This window comes from Dromiciops gliroides, chromosome 2 (assembly GCF_019393635.1).
Source record: "Dromiciops gliroides isolate mDroGli1 chromosome 2, mDroGli1.pri, whole genome shotgun sequence".
NCBI lineage: Eukaryota > Metazoa > Chordata > Mammalia > Microbiotheria > Microbiotheriidae > Dromiciops > Dromiciops gliroides.
The window spans coordinates 439,866,804-439,874,555 of NC_057862.1; the positions used below are offsets into that span (position 1 = coordinate 439,866,804).

The 7,752-nt window shown below is 42.1% G+C and overlaps 1 protein-coding gene across 1 annotated transcript in view; it reads right to left on the bottom strand.

Annotated features, from left to right (window-relative positions):
• The window catches only part of BIRC7 (baculoviral IAP repeat containing 7), a 54,075-nt gene extending 46,328 nt beyond the window's left edge, over nucleotides 1–7,747 (bottom strand). Inside the window, 1 exon segment of the mRNA XM_043985944.1 lies at nucleotides 6,617–7,747. The gene's annotated coding sequence lies outside the window, so the exon portion shown is untranslated.
• Nucleotides 7,748–7,752: the final 5 nt, after the last annotated feature.

Genomic DNA, 7,752 nt, shown 5'->3' on the forward strand with positions numbered 1-7,752 from the left:
AGAATTTTTTTTTGAAAAGCAAAAGTAAAGAGAAAACTTTTTCTTGAGAAAAAAGTTTCTCTGGCCAAGTTAGAAGAAAGACAGGGAACACAGATTGGGGGTGTGTATGTAGGATGTTTCTCCCACTTTAGAGAAAGTTATGACATCATGAACTAATTAGAAGCTGTTTGTGATAAAAATGTAGGTTTTCTAGTTTGAATTTCAAATTATGGTTTGAATGTTTTTATAAATGCTGAGCTATTCTAATGAGTATGGGGTTTAGACCAGGGAGACCTGAATTACACTCTGATCTTGGGAAATTTGTTAGTTGTATGACCTTAAACGAAGTTGCTGCAGTTTATTAATTTGTAATGTGAATGAAGATAGTATCTATTATTAATTTGACAATTTTTTGTATTAGAAATATTGTTTTAAAGGTAACTCCTTTTAGAATTTGAATTCTTTGGGGTTATACATTAAGTTGTTCAAAGGATGATGTAATAGGAAAAAAGAAAACCGTTCATTTAAAAATACAATGGATAATAATAATGTTCTTACTGTGAATTCAACGTAGCAGAAATCTCTTTAAGATATCCTTATCTGTGGAATGCAGAGTTGTAAGATCTTAACAAGCCCTGCAAGGAAAGTAAGGAATTTTAACAACAATGGCTTATGATATTTAGCCCGGCATATTTTAAACTGACTCAACAGTAAGTTCTGAATTTGTACTGGTAAAGTCATATATATATATATATATACATACATATACATGTATATGCATATATACACACACATATATCTCTCCGTTATTTTACTGAATTTCATTTGTCTGTTGTAATTTCATTTGGCCTCTGTAAATGTTATCTTTTTGCGTTTTTAATGAAATGTGTTTTGTACTAATGCCTTTCCAAACTATGTGAATTTTGACTTTTTTAAATTTAAGAATTGGGATTTTAAAAGTCACTTGTGATGGAATGATTTTCCGTGTAAAATAATTTGGAAAAGTATTCAAGTAAAGTAATATAATTTTATTAGTGTTGTTTTAAATTCATAATATCGCGCATGTTATTATGTTTCTAAATTTTCTTGCATTGTATATTTTGAGAAGCCATTGTTTGAGAAATCTTATTTAAGAGGATGTTAAATTAAATTAAATTTAACCATTTAAAATTTGAATATTGTAAATTAATTGTTATTAGACAGTATTGTTATAATGTGAGACCTATCAGTTATTGAATTGGGTATATTTTTTGGGGGTATATATATATATTTGTTTTGTTTTGTTGTTTTTTTTGGTGAGGCAATTGGGGTTAAGTGACTTGCCCAGGGTCACACAGCTAGTCGCCTGGGGGGTATATTTTTAAAGAGAAAAATAATAATTGCTCATTTTGTAGAAAAGTGAGATAAGAGACCTTGTAAATATCTCCTTCTTTATGAACTTGCCAAGTTGAGCAAGGTCATTAAACCTTATCATTCCTATGAAAGAATTTGTGACTTGTTTTACTTGGAAGAATAGGATCCCCTCCCCCCTATACACATTCCTTGAAAAGTGTGTGTGTGTGTGGGGGGGTGGGGTTTAAATACCTGTTTATAATACAGAACTTATGTGATTATTTGTAATAATGAACATCGTGGAGTTATATCCGAAATAATATATACTGAAGTTACATTTTGATCCAACTTAGTCTTCTTTTAAGACAATTAGGGTTAAGTGACTTGCTGTATCAGTACAGAGAAGGGGAAAGATGCAAGGGGTGTTATGAAAATAGAATAGGCAAGACTTAGCCACGGTTTAGATAGAAGTAGAGAGGGGTAGAGAGAAGTGAGAGAGAAAGTTAGGAATGAGTTGGTAGTGGTAGGTGCTATTATCGTCCCCATTTTACATATGGGATAACTAAGGCAGAGGTTGTGACTTGCCTAGGATCACACAGGTAAGAAAGGCGGATTTGAATTTAGGTCTTCCTGACTCTGCTGTTATCTATCCACTGCACCGACTATCTGCCCTTTGTAGTAATAGGGAAGTTAGGAAGAGTGAAGGGTTTGGGGAGGAAAATGAGAAGTGTGTTTTATACATTTTAAGTTTGAGATGCCTATGAGAAAGTCTAGAAGCCAGTTGGTGATGTAGGAATGTAACTCAGGACAGAGTCTAGGGCAAATACATATAGATTTGGAGATCATATGCATAGAAATGATAATTGAACCTCTTGGAACTGATGAGATCACGAAGTGAGACAGTAACGGGGTTTAACAGCTTGCTCAGGGTGACATAGAATATGTCAGAGGTAGAAATGGTACCCAGGTATCCCTCATTACAAGGCTGGCTATCTCTCCACTACACCAAGTTGCTTCTTTATGTAGATGACTCCCAGATCTAAGTATCTCTCCCTAGTCTCTTTGCCACATCTCAGTGAGAGACAGGGGTTGGAAGGGAAAATAAGTTTGTTACTTGTGGAGCAAGTACTCCAGAGAACATGGTGTAAGGAGTAGGTAGCTTTTGAGTGGGACACTGGAGGGACTGTATTGAAGGGGATGAGAATGGATGGGATCTTAGAGGTCATGGTTAAGAGATATAAGGGGAGGGGGCAGCTAGGTGGCGCAGTGGATAAAGCACCGGCCCTGGATTCAGGAGTACCTGAGTTCAAATCCGGCCTCAGACACTTGACACTTACTAGCTGTATGACCCTGGGCAAGTCACTTAACCCCCATTGCCCCGAAAAAAAACCCCACCAAAAAACAAAAAACAAACAAACAAAAAGAGATATAAGGGGCCCAGGATGACTTCTAAGTGTTGACATGAGGAACTGGGAGGATGATGTTGCTCTCTACAGTAATAGGGAAGGTAGGGGGCAGAGGGCTTAGGAGGAAATATGAGTTCTGTTTTGGATACATTGAATTTAAGATGTCCATTGTATTTCCAGTTTGAGCTATCTGAAAGGCAGGTGGAAGTAGGAGATTGGAGACCAGCAGAAATGTTGGGGCAGGAAAGGTAGATTTGAGAATTGGTTGCATAGAAATGGTTATTAAGTCCATGGGAACTGAGAAGACCACTAAGTGAAGTATTATAGAAGAAGAGGCCCTGAGGGGCAAGAGCATGTGATATGGATGAGAATCCAGTAAAGGAGACTGAGGAGTGGTCAGATAGGTAAGAGAAGAGCCAAGAGAGGGTAGCCATTAGGCAGGAAAAGGGTTCAGGAGATGGAAATTGAATCTGCATAGCAGGAGAAAGAAGTCCTGTTCCCCAACAACTTGCCTCTTCCTTCTCCTCTTCCCTCAAAGGGCAGGCACAGCTGGAGATGGAAGACATGAGATCAAAGGGTAGGTTCTCCACATGCCAGATGGGAGATTGGGAAGATTGTAAGCCAGGTGAACTCCTTGAGAAAGGGGAAATGACTTGAAACTCTCACAGAATGCTAGTGTTGGCCAAGACTTTTAGAGGCCACCTTGTCCATCTTGTACCTTAGTTGTCTTTGTTTGGACAAATCCAACAAATGGCTACCCAGGCTCTCCTTGAAGACCTCCAGTGACAAAGAATTCACCAAGTTATAAGGCAGTCCATTCTACTTGCAGAAAGTTCTGTCAGGAAGGTTTTCCTCAAATGCTTCTACAATGCATCTCTTTGTAACTTCTCTCCATTGTTTCTCTTTCTGTTTTATGAGGCAGGAGGCTAGTTAGTTTACATTACAGTCCTTCAAATAGTTCCTAACCTAAACTTTCCCTTTTTCAGGCTAAATGCTTTTTTTTTGGCGGGGCAATGAGGGTTAAGTCACTTGTCCAGGGTCACACAGCTGGTGTCAAATGTTTGAGGCCGGATTTGAACTCAGGTCCTCCTTAATCCAGGGCCGGTGCTTTATCCACTGCGCCACCTAGCTACCCCAGGCTAAATGCTTTAAGATAACTACAAACATTTATTAAGCATATCACGATGCTAGGATGAATAGTGGAGATAAAGTTCAAATAACATGGTGCCTGTCCTGACAGAGCTTAAAGTTTATGAAGTATTTTTTAAAAAATTTCATCCTTACAACTGGTCTATGAGATAGGCAAGGCAAGTATTATCTCCACTTTGCAGATGAAGAAACTGAGGCTCAGGGAAGTCAAGTATTTGTCCAAGGCTGTACAGCTGGAGAGAATCTAGGTCTTGTGATTGTATTCAGTAGTTTTTTTTTTTTCCATTTCATCACATGGTGAGGGCAACAGAGGATTAGCTCCGTTTTCCTTGGCTCCAAAGGGACTCTATACCAGTGTTCTCACTCAAAGTATTAGCATGGAGAGGACAGACTGAGTATTTTCTGACAAGAAACAATGATGTGAAACTAGAAATCTTATAAAAACAAATGTTGAAAACTATCTCTACATGTAACTAGAAAATAATATGTTTATGATTTAAAAACAACAATGATGGATAAGGGTTAGTTCAGCCCTAATTCAGAGGCACCCAATCCTAAGAGGAAAATCCAAATTCTCCAATTCTTCTGTGGGAATTTATCGTGATTTGGGGACTGAGATTAAAAAGCCTTAGGCCCTCAGGTTTTTTTCTGTGTAAGAGGGGCTGGTGCCCCTCCCCCTCCACTTCAGCAGAGCTGAAAAGCCCTGTGGGCCCTAAGCAATGCCAGCCAGAAGGATGGAGATCATGGGCTTGCCCTGCTGGTCCGGGGTGCACAGCAGGGGCACGGCCCCTTGAGCCCTGGGTGTGGTGCAGCATAGCAGACTCGAGCCCCGGCCGCAGCCCAGCTGGCGGATTAGCTTGGCATGTGTGGGGGCAAAGGGAGCCCAAGGTTTGAGGGGAGAGAAGGAAGATATATACTGGGCAGTTAGACAGTGAGGTGGAGACGGAGAAAAACCTAAGAGCAAGGCTACAGGATGGACAGAAGGAGGATGCCGGAGGACTAGGAAATCGCTAAGGAGACTGTGGCTACAGTAAAGAAAGGGGATTCACAACAGTAAGAGGCTTTTCAGGGGGGTTGGCAGGAGTATGGAGCAGGGAGGCTTTTCAGTGAGGGGAATGCTAGAAGAAGGTCCGTTAGTATGCAGGAGGACGCTAAGAAAGGTAGGTGGCAAAGAGTAAGCATAAGTTACGGCAGGAGAGAGACACACCAGAAAGCAGTCAGGTTGTATATTTTATTTCCCTGTATTCTTATTTTTAAATCGTATCTCATAAATAAACTCTGCTTTGATTATTTAATTAAGAGGCTTCTTGTTTGCTTATCAATTTGGGAGCGGAGCAGTGTGGAGAAACTTTTAAACAGCCCATACTAAGTTAATAGCAGTCAAATAGCCAGCCAGTCAAAAGTCCCCAGATTAGGCCCCCAGTTAGATTAGGGCCCGGCTAGTCAGTTAAAATATTCTTACATTTGAATGGTGACTGCGGCAGGACTTATGGCCCAATTAAAATTTTTCTAAAATAAATTTTCATATAAGTAGTTATATAATTTTTCAGGTTAGTTATAGTTATTTTTTTTTTTATACTTTTTAGTCCCTCCCTCAGTTTGGATCATTTTGTACTATATAGACTTTTCTGTATTAGGCTCTGGAAATGAAAAACCACAATTTTACTATAAAATATAACCAGCAAACAGCCACCCAGGGTTGCTGCTTAAGTTGCCCAAAGTTATGATGAATGAAGCCCATTCCTGGAATTTTCTCCTTAAACCTTGTAAGAGGGCCAGGACTCCTTCAAAGGCCAAGCCCGATCCTTGAAACAAACAAAATCCATTTGTGCCCTTGGCACTATCACCACAATGGATATAGTGGAAATTATAGGTGTCATTAACCTCTAAAAGCCAAACTAATTATGGACATTGTTTAACCTCTATAAAATAGGTGCAGCAATACTTGTACTATCTACCCCAGTCATTGAATGTAAAGCCTATAGAAATCTATAGATCTACAGAAATATATAAAGCTATAGAAAAACTATAGAAATTATGTTTTTGGCATTCAAAGCCCTTCGAGACCTAGCCCTCCTCACCTTGCCAGTCTTCTTACAGGTTACTCCCCAATACTTAATCTTTGATCCAGTGACACAGACCTCCTGGCTGTTCCATGAACAAGATGCTCTTGGCCATTCTCTTTGACTGCCCCCCATACCTAGAGTGTTCTCTCTCCTCCACTCCCACTACTGACCTCCTTGGCTTCTTTGAAGTCCCCAACTAAAATCCCATTTCCTACAAGAAGCCTTCCACAACCCCCTCTTAATTTTCAGTGCCTTCCCCCTTTAACTATTTCCTATTTATCATGCATATAACCTGCTTGGTATGTATTTGTTTGCATGCTGTCTCCTTCATTAGATTGTAAGGTCCTGGAGGGCAGGGATTCTTTTGCCTCCCTTTTCATCCCCAGTAGTCAGCACAGCACCAGGCATACAGTAGGCACTTAATAAATGTTTCCTACCTTTATAGCAGATCACTTAGAAAAGCAACACAATGTAGTTGAAAGAGAATTAGATTTTAGAGTCTTACAGGGGTGAGGCCACCAAGCATGTTCTTGGAGCCACAGGTGACAGGTGGACACCAAAGGTAGATGAATGGCCCTTTTCAAAAGGGTTTACCAAACCCTCATACTAGAGGTGCTGGTTCCCCTGATCATTGATTACCCACCTCCCTCCCCCTTTGTTGTTTACCTGTCACCCAGCTCTCACCTGTGGCTCTAGGTGGCCTTAGCATGTTCTGAGGCCATGCTCCCGTGAAACCCTCTAGGCAGATGAGCTAAACCAGGATGAGGGTAACCAACAGGCTTCAAACCTTCAAACATGAAGATTTCCTATTAGAATGGGCGGATAAGAACAATTTGTTCCAACAGCTTTTATGAAGGCTGCAGAAGAAGGTGCTGTGGGGTGCTTAGAGCTTCGGACACTGAAGCTATCAGTCACCTACTGCATCCTGGGCAACTTGACTTTTGTTTTGCCACTGGACTTCGATGACTAGATGAGGGAGTGAGGTTGAGCACTTTGTGCAATTCTGCCTCACTTAAGTCTAATTTGCCATCATCCATGATGTCTTTGGTCCTCTTCAATAAAAAGAACACCACCACCAAGTACAACTGAATGAACAGTAGACTGGAACGCGGGAGATCTGGGTCTTAGTTGTGGGCGCATCATAAACTAGCTGGATGAGCTTGATCAAGTCACTTTCTCTGGGTCTCAGTCCCCTCATTTTGCTAAATGATCCAGTGGGTTTAGGAGACCTTGCAGAACCAACTTCTCAAGATATCATGAATAGAATCAGAAGAATCTTCAGAAAGGAGGAGGGCTTGAGTTCGGTGGTTTCTAGACCGTAGACACACAGCGGGCATAGGAGTCCAGTACCTGCAACTCACCTCACCCCGGTAGCAACAGCCTCAAATACCGCCCCCCCCCCATGTGACTTCCTGGTTTCCGTCCCTCCACCTCCTCCCAAGCCAAGCTGGAGGAAAATCCCAAGTAGTGAGTTGAAGTCCCGTCGAGGCTTCAGCGCGCAAGCGCGCGGCACGTAGCGGGCCGCCAGTCGGTTCTCTCCCATCCTCCTTTCCTTACCGCTCCCCCCTGCCCCCCCCACCTCCTTCCCGGCCGGGGCCGGATGGTTTCCCGGCCTGCCCCGCGCAGGCGTTGACGTCCGCACAGCTTCGTCCCCGCCGCCGCTGCCGCCATTGGAGTCAGCGCTTCCTCCGTCCATCCCCATCTTGAGGCTCCTGCCGCTGCCGCCTCAGCCTTTCTCTTCTTCCTCGTCCTCCATTGCTGTTTTGCTTTAGCTCTGCGAGCCTGCTGTCGCTAGGGAGAGGCTGCCCGGGCAGGGTGGG